The sequence below is a fragment of the Sceloporus occidentalis genome, unplaced genomic scaffold (genome assembly GCF_023333645.1).
Source record: "Sceloporus occidentalis isolate IW3139 unplaced genomic scaffold, rSceOcc1.0.p SCAF_1, whole genome shotgun sequence".
Taxonomy (NCBI): Eukaryota; Metazoa; Chordata; class Lepidosauria; order Squamata; family Phrynosomatidae; genus Sceloporus; species Sceloporus occidentalis.
In genome coordinates, this window is record NW_028316981.1 from 23,668,018 (window position 1) to 23,695,361 (window position 27,344).

The 27,344-nt window shown below is 41.4% G+C and overlaps 1 protein-coding gene across 6 annotated transcripts in view; it reads right to left on the reverse strand.

Moving 5' to 3' along the window:
• The window catches only part of LOC149321201 (gamma-aminobutyric acid type B receptor subunit 1-like), a 204,411-nt gene that overhangs the window by 168,720 nt on the left and 8,347 nt on the right, over positions 1–27,344 (reverse strand). For 3 of the 6 annotated variants that reach the window (XM_089516590.1, XM_089516554.1, XM_089516598.1), the window contains exon 2: positions 18,858–18,914. The exons of 1 other annotated variant lie outside the window; for it this stretch is intronic. The gene's annotated coding sequence lies outside the window, so the exon portion shown is untranslated. Of the gene's footprint in view, positions 1–8,223; positions 8,318–18,857; positions 18,915–27,344 lie in introns of all 6 variants that reach the window. 2 more of the 6 variants (XM_089516563.1, XM_089516571.1) reach the window with 2 other exon arrangements.

Consider the following 27,344-nt stretch of genomic DNA (forward strand, 5'->3'; position numbering starts at 1 on the left):
CAACAATATCTACCACACAATATTGGTAACTGGGGATTAGTATAAGCGAAACAAATTGTTGAAGAACAGAAAATATACTTGAACAAATATATCAAAGAAAGCAAAGGAAATAGTTGGTAGATGTATGTAGAATGTGCTGAACAGTGAGGAAACAAAAGATGTGTCTAGCAAGAAAATAATGAAAGATTGCCTTAAAGCCTGGTAAAACAATATACTGATCTCTATTTGGTCAGTATATTAAAGGCATAGAAAGAAAATCAGAGAAGCAGGACACCTGGAAAGGGTTACAGAATGGGACACTGAAAAAAATGAAGGAGTTATATTTGCTGTTGAAGAATAGACACTTCAAACAAATAGCATCAATGCAATTCTTCGGGGAGGGGGGGCAGGGATAACTATGGATTGTCAGAGAGAAGTACATGAAACTCTCAAGCACCTTATTAGTTTGTGTAATAAGATCGTACAGACCAAATATAAGAAATGCCATTATGAAGTGGCTGCAATGACACATTGGAATCTATGCAAAAATATGATTTACCATTTATGATTTACCATCTGCAAAAATTGGTGGGAACATATGCCTGACAAAGTCGCTGAAATGAGAAAGCAAAAATCCTATGAAACTTTAAGATTCAAACTGATAAACAGTTAGAGTATAAGATGCCAGATGTATCTGTGGCTGAGAAAAAGAATGCTTTGATTATAGGTGTGGAGGGAGGAGGAAAATCGAGGACAAAGAGAAGGGGAAGATTATTCAGATTCAGTGCCTCTGAGAAAAGAAAACAACTGTGGTTCCAATGGTGGTTCCAATGGTGATGGATGCTCTGGAAGCTATTCCAAATAGGCTGACAAAATATCTGAATGAAAGTTCCATAGATAAGAACATAGTTACAAAAAGTGACACTGCTTGGAATATGCCACATTACCTCATTGACTCCTAGATTCTTGGATATAATCTGAAAAACTGACAGTCACTTATTCAATTATTATAAAACTCCAATGAGTTTTTCAGCTATTATAAAACTCCAATGAAACTGAATATCATCATCATCATCATCATCATCGTCATCATCATCTCCTCAGAACCTAGATTAAGGCAACAAAAAGTTATTGGTTTCTCAAAGATAGGAATTGGAATCCCAAAATCCATTAAGAAGGCAATAGTCTAACACAGCTACCTCTCTGGAAATAGTCTCACTATTGATACTTCCAGACAAACAGTGCCTAGCAATTCTACCACAGGCTTGGAGCCCAAAATCACCCCTCCCATATTTGATATCAACCAATATTAAAAGGGACTCTGATTACATGTGAGTGTCCTGAGATTGCCCCCATAGCAGGACATTTGGCCCCAGACTAGTTGGCTCTAGCTTGGGTTTAAAGGAAGGCATCCACAACAGTAGATCACTCAAGATTTCAGCATAATCCCTTTTGATGTATGGAGGGCAGTGATGAGATTCTGGCAGAGGTGGATGGTGGTGCTTGTAAAGACAAGGATCTCTCTTGCTAAGGTGTAAATTTGCCTTTTGTCTTAGGAAGTAACACCTTTCTCCTAAAATTTATGTTTGTCTTTGGTCCGAAAACATTTGCTGTAGTCATCAGTCTTTTATCTAAACAATCATTTATTCCTTCCTGGAAAACAATTTGGCATATAGTTAATCCTTTCAAGTCCTTGACTGCTGCCTTCAAGGCACATTTTTGGGGTATATATATGACTTCTTAGACTACAGTTCTTCAGTGTAGTTTGAAAGCAGGTATCGATGCTGCTGGTGTTCTTCTAGATTCCTCATTAGCCAGCTGCTCCCCATGTTTCCAGGTGGCTATTGAGTCCATTTCTCTTCTGGAACCAAAGCAAGCCTCATCGGTTTGTACATATCACCATTAGCAAAGCCTTTTTACTATTCACCTTTTACCACATTTGTTTCTTAGCTTGTGTGTGTGTGTGTGTGTGCGCGTGCATGCACATGTGTTTTTGTGCATATGTTGCTCATTCCCCTTAAGAAACTGCAAATTAATTTCAAATTGCCTCTGGAGTTCTGTGTAATTTGGATCTGGTATAAATAGAGTAAGATCCAAAGACAAATCTTGCCCCAGTCATACTATATCTTTTCTTTTAGCTATTATTAAAATTTGCCTAAGACCATGGTGGCAAACCTATGGCAAACGTGCCCTCTTTGACACTAGAAGCCATTTTGGAGGGTATCTCTAAAAGGTTCGCTATCACTTCCTAAGATATATAAAAATTTGTGGGTGCCTTTAAGGACTCCCAGCAATTTGGGCAACAGCTCTCATTTTTTGGAATGAGAAAAAGAAGAGAAGAACCAACAGGAAAGAAAAGAGGTTTTACACATGAAAAACTATGCTATCTGGATCTTGCATAAAATTCCATGAAGGAGGCAGAGTGATTGCACAATTAAAGCTTCATATGGAAAAAATCTTAAGAAATTACCTGCTTTACATGTCCTTGGGCCCATACAGACAGGACAAAATAAAGCTGCTTCGGGTCACTTTGGAGGTATGCTGTTTAAATGGCACACGCATCTTAAGAGGCCAGAAGTTGTGCCAAAGCTGCGCTCCAATTCTTAGGACTGGATGGTGGCTTTGGCACAGCTTCTAGACTCTTAGGTCACATGCATCATTTAAACAGCATACCTCCAAAGTGACCCAAAGCAGCTTTATTTTAGCCTGTTTGTAACAGGCCCCTTTTTTAGTTTCTGGTGGAGGGCCTTTTAGGCCACTGCATGAAGTATGCATGACATCCATGACAACAGAAATAGTAGTGGGCATTCATGAATTTATGCATGGATGTGGTAAGGGACATTCATAAAATCCACAAGCACTGTTCCCTGTCCTAAACTGATGTCTGGTCGATGTAATGGACTGGATGAGGGCAAACAAGTTGAAGCTTAATCCAGACAAGACAGAGATGCTTCCGATCAGTTGAAAGACAGATCCGGGAATAGGGATTCAGGGGCCACACTTCCCCTGAAAACTCAGGTTTGTAATTTGGGGGTATTTCTGGATTCAGTGCTGGGCCTGCAAGCCCAGATATCAGCGGTGACCAGGAGTGCTATTGCATAGCTAAAACCTGTGTGCCAACTGCACCGATTCTTGGAGAAGTCAGATCTGATCACGGTGGTAATCCATTTGGCTTACTGTAATGTGCTCTATCTGGGGCTGCCTTTGAAAAGTGCTCAGAAACTTCAAATGGTCCAAAGAGCTGCAGTCAGGCTGCTAACTGGAGCTGGCTACAGGGAATCATAGAATCATAGAGTTAGAAGAGACTGCAAGGGCCATCCAGTCCATGCAGGAAATCTCAATCAAAGCATCCCCGACAGATGGCCATCCAGCCTCTGTTTAAAGACCTCCAAGGAGGGAGATTCCACTACATTCCGAGGGAATGTGTTCCACTGTCGAATAGCCCTTACTGTCAGGAAGTTCCTCCTCATGTTGTGGTGGAATCTCTTTTCCTGTAGCTTGCATCCATTGCTCTGGGTCCTAGTCTCTGGAGCAGCAGAAAACAAGCTAGCTCCCCACGCAATGTGACATCCCTTCAAGTATTTAAACAGGGCTATCATATCACCTCTTAACCTTCTCTTCTCCAGGCTAAACATCCGTTGTTGCAACAGCTCTATTGGCTGACAGTCTGTTTCTGGGCAAAATTCAAAATGTTCATTTTGACCTATAAAGCACTATATGGCTTGGGTCCAGGCTATTTAAAGGACTGTATCACCCTGTACGAGCCCACCAGAGTATTGAGATCATCCGGAGAGGCCCTTCTCTCTGTCCCACCACCCTCTCTGGTGCATTTGGTAGGAACAAGAGAGAGGGCCTGCTTGGTGGCTGCTCCCAAGCTTTGGAATTCCTTCCCTAGGGAGGCCAGGATGGCTCCATCCCTGGTGTCCTTCCGGTGGCAGGTAAAGACGTTCTTGTGTTGGCAGGCCTTTGCAAATTGATACGATCTGGGAATGTTGTGCTATTTAAAATTTTAAGATTTGTATCGCAACATTTGATTTTAACTCATAACTGTTATAACTTTTTAAATGGCTTGTTTTTTAAAAAATTTTATATTTATACATTTTAATGTTTTATGGTTTTTCAACTGTAGTGTTTAAATTTGGGCAGCAGGTATAAGATGTCATAAAATAGCAGCAAATTAGACTATAGGATGATGATGGTGGTTGTGGTGATGATGATTGATGATGATGGGTTTGTGAGTTTTTCTGCCTCCTAGCCAAAACAATTTGGCTGGCTGTGCATAATATGCCCCTCGACTGAGAGGCAGAGGATGGGAAATACCATTTGCTGCTCACTTTCAAGCAGCAAGCAAGACCTGGAGTCACCTCAGTTTTAGTCAAATCACCACCTCCACTAGTTGACTGTAGCCCAGAAAGTAACCTTTTCAGAAAGTAACTTTGTCTGTAATCTTGTAAAGTCAGCACTTGGGGAAGCCACTGGACAGTTAGTAGACAGGTGACTTCCTCTCCCCATCCTTTGCAATTTGGGCATTGCTTAGTGGTCCAATATATGCTGGCTCCATGTCCAGCTCCACCACTGACACATACCTGGACTCATGAGATGGTTGTGCACAGGGCTGTTTTATGTTTCACCAGTCATGTGCTAGAAAGTACTCACGCACAGGCTCCTAAGCACATACCTACGTAAATTCAAGATGTGCCTTGCTTTCTTTTCACAGGCTTCCTACCACCCAGAAAAGAAATATTTTTGAATGTCTTTCAAGTTGCTGCTATTCTCATCCTGCCTAATGGCTAAAACCATTAAAACTAAGCCAAACTGAATTATAAATATACTGAAATATTTGTTGTGAGATTCAACATTCTTAGGAAGTGCACTCTGCAGTCTCCTCTAATGCCACCTGCTGTAGCCTCCACAGCCAGAATAGGACAGCCTTATGCATAGTAAATGTATAGATTTCTGCTCTGCATAATGATTTCTTTTACGCATCTCTAAATTACAGATCTCAATCTGCAGCAATGAAATGGTTGGAGTACAGTTGGCCCTCTGTTTTGCGGAACACCCCCCCCCCCCCGCAAAAATGGAAACTCACCGTTATTCAAGCACCATTTTCTCGAATGTTGGGACGCGCTACAGGCACATGCCCCATTTAGTCCCCCTCCATTTGCTCCCGCAAATATGGGAGGGGCATGGATTTCAAATCTGTGAAAACAGAGGGGCAACTGTATTTGACATTCAGTGGAAAAGCAGTTCTGGTTTAGCTCCTGGAAGGATTATCTAGTTTAAGGCTGCTGAGGGCCTAAATGCCACATTTAAAAAATAGTTTGGTTAAAGTTATTGTTGTGCTTGGAAAAGTTAGTTTTTGGATTACAGAGCTTCTTGTTTTTCCAACTAAGTCTACTCTTCAATACTCCTTTTCTGTTTCTGTTGATGATATTTCTATTCGACCAGTCCAGGAAGCCCATAGTCTTGGTTTTATTTTTGACTCTTCTCTGTCGTGTATCCCTCAGATCCAGACCACAGCTAAGGCATGTAGATTCTTTTTATACAATATTGCCAAAATCCGACCATTTCTCTCTGCCTCTACTGCCAAGATTTTGGTCCATGCCCTAGTGGTCTCGCGAATTGATTTCTGTAACATCCTTCTGACAGGACTTCCTCTTTCTCACCTGTGTCCTTTAATTTCTGTCGAGCATTCAGCTGCACCCATTATTACATCCACCCACCGCTCTGACCATACCTCTCCTTTACTATCATCCCTTCACTGGCTCCCCCTCTCCTTCCATATTCAGTATAAGCTCCTGTTGTTGACTTTTAAAGCCCTGCATGGGCTGGCCCCTCCTTATTTATTAAACCTTCTTTCTCCTCACCTTCCCACTCGTGCCCTCCATTGTAGTAGTCAAGGTCTGCTGTCTCAGCCTAAGATTGTCACTGCCCCGTCCCGGATTTGTCCCTTGTCACTTACTGCCCCTCACTCCTGGAATCCCCTTCCCCCACGAGCCTCACTGCTCATCACTTCTTTAACCAGTTTCAAAATTGAGTTGAAGACCATCCTGTACAGAGAAGCATTCCCAGGCATTGTGTGACTATTATTTGTTATTTGATGTTTTAAATTTGTTGCCTGCTTTACTTTATTGAACCCTTTCCTGTATTGTTAGATATTATTTATATGTATTATGCTATCATTTCTTAGATTGTACGCCATGGTCAGGTTTACTTTATCTATTTTATTGTTTGTATGTATAGCGCTGTCGACAGTGGTATATAAAGCATAATGATAACAACAACAAAAAGCAACATCTTCCAGAACCACCAACCACTATGGGTCAAACCTTCATTTTGTTTCATTTTGTCAGATGCATGACAGACTAATCTGTATTACCATGCTCCCTATATGGTGAGGTATTCCATGGATGTGATTTACTGGAGATTTAAAGTGTCTGTAATATTTGCTATATTAAAAACAAACAAACAAAACAAGCAGAGCATAATGGAGACAAGCAGCCATTTTTATAGGCAGAAGATCCACTCCAGGTAGCACCTTGGGCAGTCTCCCTCAGGCAGTACACTCCAGTTTCAGCCAACCCTATCTAAAAACTCTTACGTTTTCTTTCCCCTGATGCCCAGGGCTGGATTATCATGGTATAGTTGGTACGCTTGCTCCAAGCTTCTCACTAGCTAGCAGCCCAAATCTGAAGGGAAAATATGTATCCTGCTTCCTCTTCTGCCCTGGTAAATTCCTCAATCTCCCAATGATTCTGTTGTCATTAAAACTGGGTATGCTACTTGAATAATTGAGTAAAATTACATGGAATTAGGCCATTCATCTAAGTTGAAGTTGCAGGCCAGAAAATAGAGTTGCACATGAAGATTTCTTTATTACTGTCTGTTGTAGCACTATGAAACCAGACACAGACCTGCTCAAAGGGTGTCAAATTTTGGGAGCTGATCCAGGACCCAACCACCATAATCCAGCCTTGCCTTGCCTTGCTGAATGGTTGTCAACTGTTTTGTATTGCAACAGGGACAGTTCACAACAATATGGTTTGAAAAAGAAGATAACTGTGGGTTTATCCATAAGGATAGAAGAACTCCCCAAAACCACAGGCACAGGATGTCTTTATTAGGATTCTCTATAGAGAGCCAGCATGGTGTAGTGGTTTAAGTATTGGACTATGATTCTGGAGGGGAGACCCACTGGATGACCTTGGGCAAGTCACATTCTCTCAGCCTCAAAGGAAGGTAAAGGCTCTGAGTAAATCTTGCCAAGAAAACTTTCTGATAGGTTTGTTTTAGGGTTGTCATAACATAAAAATGACATGAAGGCAAACAACAACAACAATTTCACTACAGTGTGCAATATTTGATCCCCCCCCCCCCCACCGAACTCTTCATTGGTACCAAAAAGTGGGGGAGGGATCAAGTATAGAACCAGACATTTAGTTAGATGTTTTAAAATGTTTTAATCCTGAATAAATCCCTCCATTTCCCCAGCTCCCAGTTACTGTGGATGACTTGCAGCTAAACTCAGGGGGAACAGGGAAGCTTGCAATGGCAGAGGTTTTCCTTTTCAATGCTAATCAAAATATCCCAGCCTTCTGAGCTTCTGAGCCCTGGCTCTACTACACCACTGTTTATAAAATATTTCTGTTCTGGCTGATTTGGGTTTGTTGCCTGATCAACCAGCTGTTCTGGGCTGAAATGAGGTCTCTGGACAGGTCACATTAATCAGATTAAACTCGATTTCAGGAAACCTCAGCAACAGCCCAACCATAAAGTATATCAGTGTGGTAAAAGCATGTGAAAAAAATGTAAGAACATGGCTGTGGCTGTGCAGCAGCCTTTCAAACATCCACAGGCAAAAAGGGAAACTTACAGGAAGTAGGTGGGAGAATTATTATTTGGAGAACTTGCCGGGAATTGGCACATCCCCAGAAGACTGAAGAAGAACAAATACAGAGCTACTGTATCTCTATATTTAAAAAAAGGAAGGTGGTGGGAGAAAAACCTCCCAGGAAATTATAGCTCTGTTCACTTAACGTTTGTACCCAAGAATCCATTAGTGGAGATGAAAATGTAATTAGGGGAGAATCCACATCCAGTTGGAATCAGTGGTAAAGCCCGCACTGATTTTTAATGGAACTGGGCTGCAACCTTAATGTATCAGCACTTTAAGAAAATAGAGAGATTACAAGCAGACAGCGTGACTTCATAAAGCACAAATCATTCATGGCAGAGTCAACTAACCTACTTTTGGTCTTAAAGCTGGCGCAAAATGCAAGGGGCTGCACAACTGGACTTCTGACCTAGTCTAACACACCACGTCCTGAAAGTAATAAGTCTGAAAGAGATGGACAAGAAACCACCACCAATGACAGGTGTGCAGCTGGTTGGGAAAACCACATACATAACAATGCTCAGATCAATCTAACTCCAATGGGAACAGTACTGTATTTCTTAGTGAATGATACTGATACTGGTGCTGTTCAAAATCTACCTTAATGATTTGGTGGAAAGAGTACACAATAGTTCATAGACACCAAATTCCCAGGTGGAAAGGATCATTAACCTTTTAGACTCTAAATTTTAGACAGAGGTACTGGTTGCTGGACCCCCTAATTCAGATATGGAGATATGTCAACCATTCCTGGACGGAGTCACACTTCCCCTAAAGGACTGTGTTTGAAGCCTGGGAGTGCTCCTGGATTCGTCCCTTCAAATGTCAACTCAGACATGATGGCCAGGAGTGCTTGTTATCAGCTTCGGCTGATACGCCAGCTGCGACCCTTCCTGGAGCCAGGAGACCTGAAAACTGTCACAACCTGCCCTTCATGGCTTCGGTCCACCCTACTTGGGGGATCACCTCCTTCCATACAATCTGCCCTACGCACCTAGGTCCTCTGGGAAAAACGACAGCCAATAAAGACCAGGAGCTGGGTGTAGTAACGGGGGTCAAAATGAAGGCATTGCTCCCCAAATAAGAATTCGGTCTCCCCATGAAATTTTTCATCCGTCTCTGAATTTCTAGCACTGCAGTAATTTAAACCTTCAATAGAGGATTTAGAAATATAGTTTAGGCATCCAAAGAAAAGGGGCAGACAAAGTTACCAAGGGAATGCAAACACAGCAAATCAGAGTTCTAGGTAGCAAATAAGAGTTCAATGGTAGAAATCTGGGAGCAAAGGAAAAATTTATTCGTGTGTGCAAAATTCTTATTTGGAAGGTGGCAATGCCTTCATTTCACCTCCTCCATAGCTACATACTGAGGAAGAAAGAAAAAAAAGATAGGGAAAGTATATAGGATATGAATGTGAGCCGGGAATATATATGAGAATTGGTCATATTTCTAAAAGTACATTCTCCTGAAGATTATGTCTATAACCATCCCTATGAAGCACAGCAAAAGAAGTGTATACCCAGAAACATCATATTTTTTTTTTAAAAAATGAGTTAACAAAAAACATTAAAAAAACACGCATTTAAAATTACATACAAACAAATGTACAGTACACATATCTCTACATATACACATACATACATACTTCTAAGTATATCCTCTATAAAATCCAGTTTTTTTAATATATATAATCTTCTTATCTCATATCCATCTTCATGTATCTAACTTCCTCTAATAAAAGAACGACTTTTCTTTTTTTGCCCAACTGTTCCAATCTTATATATACGCGTACCCAGAAACATCATCTTTTGATATTGTTAACCAAGCCCATCGGGTTTAGCCTTTAAAATTCTTTTGATACCTTTTTAAAAACCACCTTTTAAAAGTCTGGCAAACTGGAGCCTGCGTTTTGTCACCTGTCTAACATTTTTTGCCACCTGTCCGACACCTTTGTGTAAGGCAATCACAGAATTACTCCAGTCTGCCTACGAAATCAGACAATGGCCAAGATGCTAAGATACCCTGCTGTCTCCACCTCACACACTTCTCACAAGAGAGGAAGGAAAACCCCACCACCACATTTTAAAATTGAGCTTTCCAAATCTGATGGGCTATCCTGAACAATTTAATAACCAGCACTAACATGGGTCAAGTCATCAAAACAGATCTCATCTTACCTGAGAAGAGGGATAAAAAGACATATCCTAGTCTCTGGAGGTCAGGGGAAATCCTCAAAACAGAAGGGCCCCTTCTACATCCTTGAAGATTCCACTTTTGCAGAACACAAGTACAGTTAAGGAGAAGCCAAACCTTACAATAACTCCTGTTATTGTACACAAAAACAATTTGCTACTTGCTTTTCTCTCTCTCTCTCTCTCTCCTTTCTCAAAGGCCTTCAAAATTCCCCAGAATCCCTCAAAATCCTTTCCTTGTCAGTTCTAATCATCCCAAGGCCTTCAAATTCACCACCCCATGCCCCCACCTAACTACATAGCTCACAGGCTTATTTTGTGTTGGCATTTGTCTTCCTCTTAAAGTGCTTGTTACACACACACACACACACACACACACACAACAGAGAGAAAAAGAGTGAGTGAGTTTGCTATGGATTTCTCTGTATCTGGTGATATCACTGATTTTTAAATGCTTATTGTCTTTTAACCTTCTTGGTATATTTGTAGATACAGCAATAATCCCCTTGATGTGTGACTATAATTCACTTTAATTTATCCTTAGCAAATAAATAATTGCTTTCAAAATTCTTGCTGTTGATCTATGACTTCCTTAAGGAAGTTAAATAAACTGTTAAATTGATTTCAAATGCAGAAAGTTACATGCTTGCTGCAACACACCACTGCAACAGATTTAACCCAACACCAGACAGAAATGTTGGACTACAGCTCAAACCGTCCCCACAGTTTAAAAAAAATGGTGAGGGATAATGGGAATCACATGCCAATATAGCTGGAGGTTGTCAAGTTGGCTATGGCTGATTTCAGATTTCTCGATACAGTAGGGTCTGTAGGGGTTTTTTTCCCCTTAAAGGAAAGCTCCCAGGAAAGCACAACTCACTTCAGTGTTTGCATTTGCTTGACAGTTCTGTGTACTTTGTTGTGCATGCATTATTGAAGGTGGACTAAAATCACAAGCTAATAAGATTGATGAGGTCTTATTGATTGATAAAGTGCACCACTTCTGGCATTAATCAAATCCCATAATGCTAATCCAGAAGTCAATTAGTGCATGGATAGGGACACTGAGATGCTATTATTACCTTGGAGCTGGGGAGGGCTAAGATTTAGAGGCATAACCCTGAATGGGTTTACGGGACTGAAATAGTCTTTCTGCTCCGATGCTAAAGAGTCTCCAGCTGGCCATAATACTCCATGCTGTAACAATGGTGAAGCCTGAGAGAAATGGCAGACCTGATCTGTGCCTGGATGAGCAACCACTAGTGGTGACCCATGACCTGCCCCAACCACCATGAACAGAGAGCTGGCGAGGAGAGAAAATCCCACACGCACTATATTCCCTCAAATTTCCACCACCATCCTTCCTCCGCCACTGAGTGGGGCCAGTTCTACCTTTAAGCACAGAGAGGCAACCTGCCTCAGGTGGCAAATATGGGGAGAGAGCCCTGTTCTTCCTGACCCCCTATACATTCCCCTCCTGGACAGGTTGTCCTACTGACCTAAACTGGTGTGGTGGAGGATCTGATTCCATTGCTGCTGTTGAAGGAAGGGTCAGCTGTCCAACCAGGTGACTTCTAGGCATTGAGGGTGGTATCCTTTTGCTTTTGCTTCAAGTGCCCAAATGCCTTGAACCAGCCCTGTCCTCAGGCAGGCAGCCTGTAATATTATCCTTACTTAGAAAAGATGGAGAGAAATTAGTCCTCCTTTCCAAATAGGGTCAAGGTCACACAGTAATGAAGAGCCAGTGTGGCATAGTGGTTTGAATGTCAGACTATGACTCTGGAAACTAGGGTTTGATTCCCCGCTTGTCCATGAAACTCACTTGGGAAAGTCACACTCTCTCAGCCTCAGAGGAAACAATGGCAAACCTCATCTGAACAAAATCTTGCCAAGAAAATCCCATGATAGGTTTGCCTTAAGGTCGCCATTAGTTGGGATGACTCAAAGTCCCAAAAGAACAACAACACCACACAATAATATTGACTGGCACATCATCATCATTCCCACCTTTCCCCCAAAACTGGGGTCCAAAATGGCTTATAAAAATTACAGTAGTATACAAAGGGACCTTTTAACACCTTTGAGATTAATTGTGCAAAACATATTGTATCATATACTTTTGTAGACTTGGTCTACTGCCTCAAATACATCTGTGCATCTGAGGAAGTAGACCAAGTCTACGAAACCCTGTGCTACCAAATGCATTCTCAAAGGTGCTTTGCATAGTGATATTCCAGACTAACACAGCTATGTCCCTGAAAAATTAAAACAGATACAGATGAAAAGTCATAATGGTAAAGATATATTAAATGTTATAGTTCAAATATAATTAAACTATCTATAGAATTAATAACAGCTTGAAACCCATCTGTTAAGAAGGCATAGTATTAAAAAAGCCTTTTCCTTTTCTGAAACACCTGCCTGAATTTTCTTTTAATAATTCAGAGCACTGCCAAGAAAATACTTTATGTAGATTCAGCATATTCAGGATAGACAAATGAAAATATTTTCATACACCGCACACAATGAACTTATGACAGGGGGAGGAGTCAGAATTTTTCAGTCTACTCTGGATTTCTTACTTCTGCCCCAAGATCTATCAAACTGCACCACAAAGCACACACACTTAGCATTAAAGTGCTTCCTGTGTGTGCTTGTGTCTTCAAGATGCCTGTCAACATATGGCAGCTCCATGGTTTTCATAAGGTTTTCTGAGGCAAAGAATGGTTAGCTATTTTATGCCATTGCCTTCCCCTAAGTCTATAGTACCTGGTATTCCTTAATGGTCCGTCATCCAAGTACTAACCAGACCTAAACCTGCTTCCAAGATCAGATGGGATCTGGTGCCTTTAGGTCAGTGCATGCTAAACCAAGGGATATATTTGGAGTACCAGAATTGAACTAATTCCATTGGATATAAATGTGGTGGGGATAGAATTATGGAATGGATGTAGCCTTCAAGCCCTGTTTGCAGGCTTATCAAAGTAATCTGGTTGGCCACTGTTCAAAACGGGATGCTGAACACAGAAGGGCCTTTGGTTTGGTCTAGCTTAGTCCTTCTTATGGTGCAAATGATGTGCAATATTTTTAAATAAATGTATAGAGGATGAGCATATATATGGGACAAGCCCTGCTATTATACATGGTGATGCAGCCTCCTCAGGCAACAGATGGTGAAGGGGAAACCTACGGTATTCTTCTGCAGTCCTAAACATACCCACCTCCCTAAGGCATTCCTCATAGGACATGGTTTCCAGACCTTTCACAATTTGGTCATAGAGGGAGATATCATATTGTCCTTGGAATGTCTCAGGACAGCCCTGATGGAAACATGACCTAATTATACATGTCAATGAGTTGCAAGCATGCATTTTGGGAAAGGCCAATGCCCTATTCTGATTTTTTCAAAGTGTGCTCCCACAGCTTCCATAGTCTTGGAAACTTACCATGCTCTTCTAACACTCCCTTCGCTGAAGAGCAAGAGATATCCACCATCACTGATTCTCTAGGCTGGTAGAGCTTGGAAGGTTTTTTTTTTAAAGTAACTTGTTATATAACTCATTGCCAGTCCGTACAAAGTAACTAATTGTCTTTAATAATACATGCAACACACATACACACACACACAAATTAAGTAGTTTGCTGCGGGGTTTTTTTTTTACAAAAACTCATCTAAAAAGAAATTGTCTATTTAAAAAAAATACCCTCAAAATGTTCTCAAATGAATTTTGCCCCCTCCCCCCGCAATGAGAAAAGATAATGAGTGGAACTATTAAATCAGTTATGACATTATTTTATGAAAGAAACACTATTACGCCCTCCTTAGCCCAAAAGTGAGGCATTTCATCTGATAAAATGATTTGCACTCCACTATCTATAGTAATAAAAAGACAGTATCTGCTGTGGTGCCCATAACTCATTGTGGACATCATGTTAGGCACTTCAACATTTGATGGAATATTTGTGGATTTCATGCAAGCTGCAGCACCAGGTTTCAAAATGAAACTTCAAAGTGGAGTGTGGGTTTAGAATCAAAAACAACAAAAAAAGAGGGATAGTAATAAGTCATCAGGGAAACTGCAGATATCTCAAAATTTGACACACTGTTTAGTTGTTGCCGTCCAAATGGCAGTGCCAACTTTCAAGTTGAAAAGTCAGAATTCCACAGGGGGCCTTCCTAGAAAAGTGGGGCACAATAGCTCATCAGGAAATAGTTGCAGACACATTCAAATTTGGTTATTGCCCAACTTGCAGTGACCTGTTTCAAGTTAAAAATCCAAACATAGAAAAGCTTTCTAAAAGCAAAAAACTTGGAGTTGTCTTTTTTAGTGTGCAAAATTATGATAGATGCCTCACAATTTGACAGTGTTTTCACTGCTTTAGAGGGTAGTGGACATTCCTTGACTGAAGATTTTTAAACATAGACATGATGGTCATCTCTCAGGAATGTTTTAGCTGCGAAATGTGGCATGGCAGGGTGGTTGGAGAAGATCACCCTCATGGTCTCTTCCAACTCTATAATTCTATAATTCTAACATAACTTTTAGGGCTGGAAAACAAGTTGTGGCTAAGGTACTGCCAATGAGTTTCTAGAAGTTAAAACAAGAGCAGGAAAATGGGGGAAGGCTGTCTGAATTTTACTGCTGGCAAGATTCCCCAAGAGCCAGGATGATGTACCGCTTTAAGTGTTTGACTATGATACTGGGAGATCAAAGTTCAAATGTTTTCTCAGCCTTGGAAACTCACTGGGACACCTTGGGCAAGTCATACTCTCTCAGCCTCAAATGAAGGAAATGTCAAACCCCCTCTAAACAAATCTTGCCAAGAAAACCCTGCTATAGGTCCACCTTGGGGTTGCCATAAATCAGAAGCAACTCGAAGGCACACAGTAGCAACAAGATTCCTAAGGTTTAAAAAAGTGAGAAAGGAAAACAGGAGGCCCCATGGAACATCTTTTGGTGTATGAGGTATCGCAGGTCAGGTACGCCTCATCAAGTGACACTTAAAGCACGTTAGTTTTTAAAGTGTTATTACACGCTCTTTGTTTTTCCTGTAACAAACTAACAGGGCTCCCATCCAGAAAGTGTTACAGGTGATGCTGTTACTTGCAATGCATTACATCCAGTCAAGTTGTGCTCCCTGGTCCTCTTCCCACTTACAACCCAACAAATATTGTAAACTATCCTAAGCCACGCACATTCTCATGATAGCTACACACAGATGTATTATTTCTTAAAGTGCATCAGCCAACAGCCTTTGAACTGAGCTGGGTTAAAGCAGGTAAAAGAGCAAAGGGTTGCTGTCATTGGTTTAATAACCTGATATGAATCTCTTATCCAAAATTTAAATTAATGTAGATGTGAGAACAACAAATGAAATAGCTGACAAGCCACTGCCCTTTCATACATAGCACCCAAAACCTGCTGCTTGAGGTGACCACCTGATTTTGTCCAATGAAGACAAAGATGTTGTTCTCATGAACTACGTCTGTGTCTAGACCAGACCACTGCTAGTGGGGGCTCACATGAATGGGTGCCCCAAACTCCAGTAAATATCTGGCAGAGGAAACTAATATGTTAGATTACCTTTGGACAATAATTGCCATAATCCCTAGTCAGATTTGGGAGCTCTTGTCCAACCCCCCCCCCCCCACCAAAAACACAACACTCTATTTATATGTTTGAGAACATTGGAGTGGAGGCAAATAAATGCTTCTACAGTATTCTCCTAAATACCCTAAAGGCACCAGATCCTGTCTGATCTAGAAGCTAAGCAGGATCAGCAATGGTTAGTAATGCCAACGAATTCCAGGTTTGTTGTTGTTGTGTGCCTGCAAGTCACTTCCAACTTATGGCGACCCAAAGGCATTCACCTGTTATGGGGTTTTCTTGGCAAGTTTCTTCAGAAGGGATGACATTGCCATCCACTGAGGCTGAAAGAGTTTGACTTGTCCAAGATGATTTTTTGTCAGTTTTTTTGGGCTATGTGGGCATGTTCTAGAAGAATTTACTCCTGACGTTTCGCCAGCATCTGTGGCTGGCATTTTCTTATGGATGCCGGCCATGAAAGCCTTCGGTTTCATAGTGTCCAAGATGACCCAGCCCCCTCTCAGGATCATCCCCAGTCTCAGTTTAACTCCTTTTAGAAATTCTCAGTCCATTAAAAAATCAAGCACACACAAATGGCCGATAACGGCAAATGTTAGAACGATAACAGTAACCAATTATTTTAAACATAATACCCCCAACTTAAAAGCGACTCTCCAAGCTGTAACACTGTCGGGTGTGGTAAAGTGATTTTAAGGTGCCTTATTGAAACCAAATGAATTTCATAGGGTTTTCTTAATATTTCAGCAAAATAACAAAAAGAAACCTGCAGCTATCAGGAAATCGTCTCCTAACCATTCGCTCCTATTGATGAAACATCAACTCGTCATTTTAGACACTATTTACCAGCCATCTGAGTAACAGAAGGATTATTCATCAGGAGACCTAACAATATTACAAATATTATCAGAAGGGTTCTTAAGAGAAGGGCAAGAATTTATGCAAATTTGCCAAAAGAAAAAAAGAAGAAGGTAATCAGTCCCCGGAGATTTGGGATAACACCAGATCAAAAAAGTAACACAATCACCATGATATGTATTGTCATTTTGTAACATATATTGTGTTTTATGGCTTCTGGGAGAGTTCTACCATGAGACACATTGAGGCAATTGTCTTAGGTGGCAGATGCTGGAACATGTCAGCAAGATTTTGGAGAGAGAGCTGAATGCCATACACAGTTTATTAGGTGCCCTGAAATTACTTTGGGGCCTCCACATGTGATGGAACAGAACAGTTCTTCGGACAGTGTTGAAGAAAGAGCCAACTGCCAACCTAGATGGCTTTTGTATGTAGAATGGGAGAGACCTCCAATTGTCCCTTTCCTCAGGCAGTAATAATGTCTTGGGAAGGCCAGCCCCATATGGTTTTGAATGTCTACAACTAAAATGAATCTCAGTGTCCTAGATATGCTTAGATGACACTGGATATTCACCAGGCCTGCCTGTTTGTGCTAGATAATATGCATGGCCTCCAGGATTTTGCCATTGCAGGTCTGGGTGGTCTACTTATCAAGAATGTGAAACACTCATAGCCCTTTAACTGTCGCAATTTGTCAGGGATACTTCCCATCAGTCATCTGTCATCCTGCTGCTTTTCATTTCAGCTGCTTTTAAAATGTTCCAATTTCTGTCTCCTTCTCCCACTTTCCCCTTTAGTCCTCATCTTACTTCATTTTCTGCAAACTTCTGCAGCCTCTCCTACTTTGTGTGATCATCCTCATTACTCATTTTTGCCCTCTTGACATGTTGCTTGGCCACATTTGTCCTGGTTTTTATCCATGAAATGTTGGAGGATATGAAATCTACATCTTGAACTACAATTTGGCAGAATTCCCCAGCCAGTATTATTACTAGCATGCATACATGCATAAATAAATACCCTCCAAAATACCAGAACAGTGGCCATCCTGACTGGGCGATTTGGGGAGTTGTAGTCCAAGAGGGGACTTTTTTCAAACTCTGTGCATAAAAAATTTATTAATGCATGGAGTAACATAGTTGTGGGCATAGAATCATAGGAGTCAGTTGGCACCTAAAGAGACTATCTACTTCAGTTTTTTCGCAAAGACTAGTGGTTTGCAAACCTGAGTCAGAAGATGTTGTTGGATTTCATTTTCCAGAAACCACTGCCAGCAAGACCACTGGCTAGAAACAGAGACACCCCCACAGAAACTTTTGGCAAAGGTACAGTAGCTAAGAGTATTAATTCAATTTTAATTGTCACTTGAGTAAGTTTTTAATTAAATTATGTTTTTGAATTGTGTAGTCTAAAAACACAGTACTGTACAATTCAAAACTTACAAAATGACAATTGAAAAGGAATTAATATTTTCAGCCAGCATGGCTACTGTACTGGGTATCTTTGGCCAGGCTTTTTAAAGCCATTTTGGGTCCCAAATCTGGGAGAAAAGTGGGTTACAAATTAAGATGATGGTGGTGGTGATGATGATGATGACTATGATGATGATTGTAGTCAAAAACAGTGTACTGTATCTCAAGCTCTGCTCCTGAGGTTCCCAGTTAGCAATTCACATCTGTGCTTCCCAAGCTCCCAGGACATCATCTTCACCATCAGTTCACAAAGCACGAGCCCCAACTCATAGCTATGCGGCCGGTGTGGCAAAATCAGCCAGACACGGCACACTTGACTGCCCAAGCAGAGGGATATACCTCTAGGGGCCTGGCTGACTACTACTCTAAACATAGTCTCTAAAGCTGCTCCAGGGGATAGGAAGCTTCAGAAAAGGCAGGCACATATGTACACGTGGCAGGGGGAGGGAGAGACTGGGATGCTGGTAATGGCACAGTAAATGGCAGCTCAGGGAGGAAAGGCCAAGGAAGCACAGCCACAATCCACTGCACACAGGCAAAAGCAGAGCGTGCTAAGTGGGAAGTCGTGTTCAACCTGCAAGAGCGGCATTCCCCCACGGAGGCTTACGAGCAGCCAGACATCCCCTATTCATTATTCATATAATAGCACAAGGATGAGCATGAGAGATACTGACACATGCAAACAAAAGACACCCCCCTCCATTCAGTCCCCTCCCATTTGGATCTTCCTAATGCCCGACTCCTAAAGGACTAATACGGCAAAACACACACAGAGAGCACAGCAGAAGACACCACAAAGCACCCATACACACACCCATCCATAACAGTTTTAGGGACATGACCAGTTTCTGATTACCTTTCTCTCCAGAAGAATGCTTTATGAAATCCAGGAGGACAGATTTGATATCAGCTCCTACACAAGGCAAGGTCAGGAATTAGGATTCAATTAAAATGCACAAGCATACACGCAAAGGCTGCATCTACACTATAGAAAGAATGCAGTTTGACATCACGTTAACTACCTTAGCTCCATCCTACAGAATTCTGGGATTTGTAGTTTTGTGGGGGAGCACTAGCATTCCTTGGTAGAGAAAGTTAAAACTACAAATCCCAGGGTTTCATCAGATGGAGCTACAGCACTTAAAGTGGTGTCAAACTGGATTATTGCTACAGTATAGATGCACCCAAAATATTAACTGAGACACTTTTTAAACAACAACTACAAATAGTCCTTTGTATCTCTACTCATAAAGGTGCACCACTGAGTTCACTACAACCTCCTCACAAGGAAGTATGTAGAGTAGACTCCTCCAGTCTGGAACACTGCAGGTTCGTTGGATTGCAGCTTCCATCAGACTGTAGTACAGTCTCTAGGTACTAGGTACTATAGTGCCCTAGGTTGAGAAGCTGGTGTGATAGGACTGCACTTTGAGGTTATAACACTGACCTATGCACAGTGACTTGGGGGCAGGCGGCATTCAACTCAAAGGCATATTCTTTTGAGTAGACATGCATAGCCTAGTACTGTAAATTGGGATTTCCCCCTCATATCAGAAAATGCATATATTAGAAGCATGTATATAAATAACAACATCAACAGAAAAGAATGTCCACTCATTAAAATATATGTACAGATGGTTAACTAAACAAATAACCAAAGAGCAGAAAATAAAAACAACAGAGAAGGAACACATACACACATATACAGAGTAAAGCAAGCAAAGGAAAACCACTTTTTGTTGTTCCAAATTGTATCATCTTGCCTAATTTGATATATACACTGTTTCCTCTCAGTCTGCCAGTTACGCATAAATCAGGGGTCCAGTTTTGCATATTTGGAGAAGTAGCTTTCTCGTGCTTCAAAATGTTTTGTCAGCTACAAAGGAGGCATGGTTTAACAGTACTATTTATCCTTACGTGTGGTCCCAAATACAAGGGACATGTTGAACATTCTTTATACAGTCGGCCCTTCTTATACGCGGATTTTTTATACACGGATTCAAGCATACACAGTTTGAAATGTTCCAAAACAGTATAAATATCAAATCGCTTTGATCTTTTGGAAAAGCAGTATATAAATAAAATTTATTATTATTATTATTATTATTATTATTAAATATCAAACCTTGATTTTCCATTTTTTATAAGGAACACCATTTTGCTATGTCATTATATTTAATGAGACTTGAGCATACACGGATTTTGTTATACACAGGGGATCTTGGAACCAAACCCCAGCGTATAACAAGGGTCCAATGTAAAATAATTTTCAACAAGTTCATAACACAGGCATTAAGAGCTTCACTCAAGTGAGAGCCAAGCAAAGCAAACATTTGCTATTCTCTATTACTTTATACTCACACAGGGGTTCAATAATCTCTGAACAGGAACTTTATTCAGAATCAGTCATATGCCCATCCTGTGCCTGTCTATGTAGAATCCAAAGGGACTTACTCCAAAGTAGTAAGTGTGACCTGAGCCTTTAACACTATACCATTTTTACCTGTGAGAAATATGCATCATTGAACATTGGAGGGCTTACTTCTGAATTAATATGGTTACGTGATCAGACTAGTATATTGTGATCACAGTGAGAAAGATCTTAAAATTCCTCCCGTTCATTCATAAAAGAAAGGTGAGCAACAATTATAGCCCTTATGAAGCCTCCATGCTTAAGAAGCAGCAAACCAGCTCCATTTTACCACTAACAATTCCAGTTTTCCTTTGAAACAAGGTGAGCCCTTTCAATAACGTTGTTCAGAAGCAGAGTTGCTCTCCAAATGGCCTCCCAGGAGCCCTACTCTGCTTGTAAACATGGTGCAACAGCAATCACAGGATTTGTTTTAAAGGCAAATGGATATATTAGGTTTTTTTTAAATCCTGCTCCCTCCCCCCCTCCCACAAATTTGTTGGCAAGGGTGTGTATATGTATGGCCTCCCTCAGGTTTGGAGAGGGGCCAGTATGGTCCTGCAACGCACATAAGTTGTCTGCCTCTAACATATACTATGTTGTCAGCAACTGTTTCCCAGATATCCTTTGAGGCATACAGAGACAGTTCTAAATATCATTTCAATACTTTGTATATCATTATATATTATTACAGTATTTCCAGTTAGCTAAAGATTATGAGGCATACACAACGCCTCAAGAAATTTGAGATTGTGCAAGTAACTGTCTGCAAACATTACTCAATGAATTCTACAATTACATGTACCAGCTCAAGCCGATGTTTCTGCATCGATGATGAATAAGGCAGGAAAATATCTTTCTCATCCAATACCTCATTCAGAGTACACACACTCTGCCATTTTTCCACCCAACTGATTTGTTCTCAATATTTGGGGGCTGAGTTACCCTGCATTATTAGTGCCTCCCAACATTTACAGCTGATAGCACTCTGATCTATAATGTATGGAACAGACAGAAGATTGATGAAGAAAGGCTTGTAGATCTCTGGAAGAGAATGTCTGCAAGGATCTCTGACTCCTAATTATTTAATAGTAGCAGCAATAATATGACTTCACATCCCCATTAAATAATACAGTCAGCCCTCTGTATCCACAGATTCTGAATCCACAGATTCAGCCATCCATGGCTTGAAAATATTTTTTAAAAATAATAATGCCAAAAAGCAAACCTTGTTTTCCCTTTTTATATAAGAGACACCATTTTATTTTGCCATTGTATATAACGGGAATTGAGTATCCAGGGATTTTGGTATCCATGGGGAGCCCTGGGGCCCACTGCATTGCTAAAATCAAGAAAATTCATAATAAAGTTTGCCTTGGACAGGACAGGAGTATACTCCACTCTTGTTTTTAATGGAGTTTTACATTATGATTATAAAGAAAGAGAAAAAGATGGGGAAGGGGCGTAAGGAAAAGTACATAGGATAGCAGCATGGAGCATTAACATAATCTCACATTGACTGGCATCCTGGAACTGACATCTGTGTGCATAAGTGTGGCTTCCGTATGTGCACATCTCTTTTTAAACAGGGTGCAGAAGACTATTCTCTTAGCCTTGTTCTCTGTCCCAAACTTTCCCTGCTCACTGGCAGCTGTCAAGCCTTAGGAGAGAAGGTTGCTACTGCTGCTTGTTAGCAGGGAGGAAGTAGGGGAGGAAATTCAGAGCATGAAGATGTGACTGCTCTAGGCTCCCAGGGGAAGGAAAAGGAGGGCATGCTCTGTCCATGAATGCACCCTCCTTTCTACCCTCCACCTAATTGAGTCTATCTGCTACTTCATGGCCTGAATCAGCTCCCTACTCCCTTCTCTCCCCACTGGTGAGCAGCAGCAGCAGCAGCCCTTCCTGGGGCATAACAGCTGCTGGGTGGGGATGATGCAAAACTGTATGGACAGAGCTAGGATTTCAGCCCATATTTCCAAAAATACATTTTCTTGACACAGTCACATGCAACTAAAACAGTAAGATCCTCTGACTCTTGAATGACAGATGGTGAATGTTTATCTTTCAAACCTCAGAGCAGAAGTCTTTTTACAACAGTAAATGCATGCAGAAGGCAACCATGTACACTCCACCTTAAAATGCATGGCTATTCAAGTGATGGCAAAGAGTGCTTTCTACCAGCTTAGAGTGCTACAGCATCTTTCCTGGAGAAGGCAGATCTGGACATAGTCATCACAGTTGTTCATCAGGCTGAATTAACTGGTTTGAAGTGTAGTTGGTCAACAGTGCTCTACAGATGCTGTTCAACTGCTGTGGCCAAGATAGATAAGGGGAAGGGAATGATGGGAGCTGCAGTGCAACAACATCTGGAAAGGCTGCCAGTTGCTCAGCAATTCTCTTGATGACTAAATTTAGAAAGCCTCTAGGGAAGTACTTCACCAAAAGTCTGAGCAAAGTCCACAGATATAATGCCTGCTGAATCATTCTTGGCTTATGTTTGTTGATTTTCTCAAAGGAATGTTAAAATATTGGTGAGGCAGGAGTTCCTTTTCCAGAAACCATGCTGAATCTTCATCAGCAAACTTTATCTCTGAGCCTAGTTAATCTGGCCTTAATAATGTTTTCTATCATTTTATTCAGGAAAAACATTACACTTATTCATAGAATCACAGGCTTTGCCCTTGATAGCTTTTTAAAAACTGATGTCACATAGGCTACCTTCCAGTCTTCTTGTAAGGGATCTGATTTTAGTGACAAGCTACAGATTTTGTTCGTGAAAACATCAGTAATTTCACATTGAGTTTATCTAAAAACTTCCATGCCCTCATAAATATACCCACACACCCCAAGAATTCACACACAATTCCAGCCTTTCTCATCACAAATAACCTGTCAATATGGATATGCTTTCTTTGTATGGTGGGAATTAGAGTACAACTCATCCGCTGGGCATGAAATTTAGGTAGGCTATAGTATAGCACAGGACTAGAGTGAGACATATTTTTGCTCGTGGCAGACCAACGAATGCTACCTACCCACTTGCCAAAATTACACTTCATAGGACCAAGGCCAGCCCAGTTATTCTGGCACATCAAGCAAAAATAAATCCCATGTGCCCAGCTTAACCATTAAGGAGACAACAATTCTCTGTCCTTTCATAATGCACCTAATAGCAAAGTTGGCCCCAAAATTGGAACAGCTAGGCATTTTGTCTCCTATGAATCTAAAGATTAACTCCTTCAGCTCTTGAATCTAGAAGACAGACGGCTCTGGTGGTAGTCCACATGTGCACAATGCTTTTTACTGGATGGTGTAGGAAGCTGGATGCGTGGTTTTGCCTCATGGCAGGAAGCTATATAGTTGGCCCTGTACATTAATGGGGATTAGGGGTGCAGGACCCCCATAAAATTGGAAAAACCACAAATTTCTCTACCTGCACACACACACACAAACCTTAACTCAGTCTTTATTTCTGTCTCTATGGGCTAAGGAATCCCACAGGGCATTCCCAGCCTCCAGATGTGGCCAGAGAGGATGAATGACAAGAACTCCAGTGGTGGAAGGGGAATAAGGGATACTATGTGTTATTTTGTGCATTTATGATTTACTAAACCTCTTTTTACTAGTAGTTTTCTTTACGTTTTCTGGTCTACGTGAGTCATCTGTGATTTTCCCCAGTAGGCTGCAAAACTAAAAAAAAATCTTATTTAATTATTGATAGCAAACTCATAAACAATCAAATCCACTAAAGTTACTTGTAAACGGCAAATGTGATGGGCCAACTATATTCACAGCCTGAACTTTGAATCAGTGGTGGACATTTCCCTCAGCCAGCAAAATGTCTTAGGCCAGCAGAGCTAGCTGGTGGCTTCCTTGTCACTGAGACAGTGAATTCACTCCATATTTTAGACAGAACTTTAATGGAATTCTCCAAAACCTTATATAGCCCCAAAATAAGTTCAGCACCTGGGATAAAAGCACAGTTACTTCTGTGGTTCACCAATGTTTGCCATAACAAACATATAACCCTGCAAATTAGAAAAGCATCATTCCCTCCAACATATGCTTGGGGAGCCGGGACAAATATACTTTTTGAAGATAGGTAAGCAGATGACATATCTTTGATACATACAGATATAATGGGCTGATGCATCTTTAGTGTAAAATGGTTCCACAATGACATACATTCAAAACAAGTGAATCTCTCAGAGCATTGGCACGCAGCTCCATTAGCAGTCCACATAAGCTCACATAGCATTTCTACCCACACTCTTAACCTTGCGTAAGTCATAAGCATCTGCCTTACATGGAGCCAAACCATTGGCTCATATAACCCAAGTAGCCAAAACTCCACTGCCAGAGCCAACACATCTCCCCAACCCCCCGTTTTTGGCCTCTCAGCTGGCACACAGAGGACCTACATACATTTAATCTAGACAATGAAAAAACTGAAATAGTAAGAGAGTTCCAATACCTTGGATCAGACATAGATAAAAAAAAGACACTGCAGTAAAGAAATCAGAAGATGACTAGGAATGGGGAGGGCAGCTATGAAAGAACTAGATAAGATCCTAAAGAGCAAAGATATACAATTGAGCACTGAAGTCAGAATCATACAAGGCATTGTATTCCCTATTACCATGTATGGATGCAAGAACTGGACAGTGAAAAGAAGCGGATAAGAAGAAAATCAACTCTTTTGAGATGTGGTGCCAGAGAAGAGGGCTGAGGATACTGTGGACAGCCAAAAAGACAAACAAATGTGTCCTTGAACTGCTCAAGCCTGAACTCTCCTTGGAAGCCAGGATGCTGAAGCTGAGGCTGTTGTAATTTGACCACATCATGAGAAGGCATGACTCATTAAAAAAGACAATAATGCTAGGAAAGGTAGCTAGGAAAGGGTAGTAGAAAGGCAGGAAGACTGCACACCAGATGGATAGACTCAATGAATTTGCTAAACCTAAGTGGAGCACTGGCGGGCGAACAGCAGATCTTGGAGATGTCTCATCCACAGAGTTGCCATGGGTCGGGGTTGACTGGAAGTCAGTTAACAATAACCACAAACTCAGCTGGCAACTAAACAAGTGCAGTAGCCAGTAGGGATACTGAGCACAGCTAGTTGAGAAGCCTTCAGCTGCAGACCCTAACACTAGGTGCCTAGTCCTGGACCATTCAATACTTGTGCATTCTTGCTCAGAAGGAAGTCCCAGTTCCATTAGTCAGTGGGCATATTGGCAAGTATGTATACTTTCCCATTTGTGAAAAAGAAAAAAATTACTAATATATGCAAAAAAATAAAAAGTAATGGGAAGGGGACCAAAAATAGAAAAATGTAACTTTTCCAAGCTCAGGGAACAATAGAGCATTGAAAAGCTACTTCCTCATGCTCTGCTTATGGGCTTCTCCTGAGTGTCTAAAAAGCAAAGTAGACCATGTAATCCACAAGTAAAAACAAAATGCTAATGCCTGTTGTTGTTGCTGTGTGCCTTCGAGTCATTTCCAACTGATGGTGACCCTAAGGTGAACCTATCACAGGGTTTTCTTGGCAGAATTTATTCAGACGGAGTACCGGTATGTCCTTGCCTTTCTCTGAAGCTGAGAGAGGGGATAGGGTAAAACTCACAACTCCACACCCTATGAACATGGCAACTTCTAGTTGTCATTGCATCAAGGAGAGCTGGCATAACATTTTGTGAGCTAAGAGCTGCTGTAAAGTCCTCTGTTCAAATCATGCCTCTTGAATCCCTTTCTATAACTAATTCTGGGACCTTAAAGATGGCCTCTACTTCTTTTTTGAGAGATGTTACAGAGGGCAAAATTCCAAAAAAGGAGGAGGAGGAGATGATGATGGTGATGATCGTCATCATCATGATCATGATGATTATCACCATCATGATCATGATGGGGGTGGAATCTTCCTCTCATCTCCAGCCAAGGTCCTTGTGGGTTGACGATCCTCTAGCAGAAAACCATCCGATTTACTTTGAACTTATTATGGGCAGCGCTGGCCCAGGACATTCTGCAGCCTGACACAAAGGATAAGATGGTCCCCTCCTACCATTCCACATACAGAAGGTGATTGGCTTCCTTGTGAGTACCTGCAAAAGGATAATATTTTCCACTGCTTCTGAGGGCAGACCAGTTTAGGGGAATAGGGCAGATTGTGTAGCACAAGCACCTGGAAGTGAGGTGCTAGAGATGCCAGCCAAGGAACTACCTTTGCTGACTGAGGTGGTTGTCTCGCTCCAACTAACCTGTTTGGGTGCTATTCATCCTTCCTCCCTGATTTGAGAAGGGGGGATCACAGCTGTCATTCAGTTCTCATGGCAGTCCCTGTCTGAGGTTTCTGGAGGCCAAGGGCCTCTGTGACACTGTGTGACACTGCAGAGGCATTGCATAGAATGGAAACAGCCAGAGCTTCAGATCAACCTTGAGAAAACCTTTGTTTGAAACCTCATACCAATCAGAGAGGAAAGTATTGGGCAACTATGGACCAATGGCCTAAATCAGTATAGGACAAGGTGGGCCATTTCTTTCCCCTGTAACCCCACCCTACCTGAGGCTTTCATTAAACATCCAATTTGAGAAATATGCCACACACACAAGTCACAGTGTCTCCTCCTCTGAAGAAATTTGCCAAGAAAACCCCATGATGTATGCCCTTAGGGTCGCCATAAATCGGAAACTTGAAGCCACACAATAACAACAAAAATGTGTGTGTGTGTGTGTCCTGTGAGTATAGTGGGGGACGAAGATAACGTGATGTCATGTTTTTGTGGTGGTTTTGGTGGGTGAGTGTGTTATTTTAGGGCACATTTTTTACTGAATTTGTTCCCTTTAGGGGTAATCTGGGGATTTGGATTTTTTTCCCTGGAGACCGCAAGGCAAGGTCCCAGGGCCCACATGTAGCCTGGATTTCCCCACCTTTGGTAT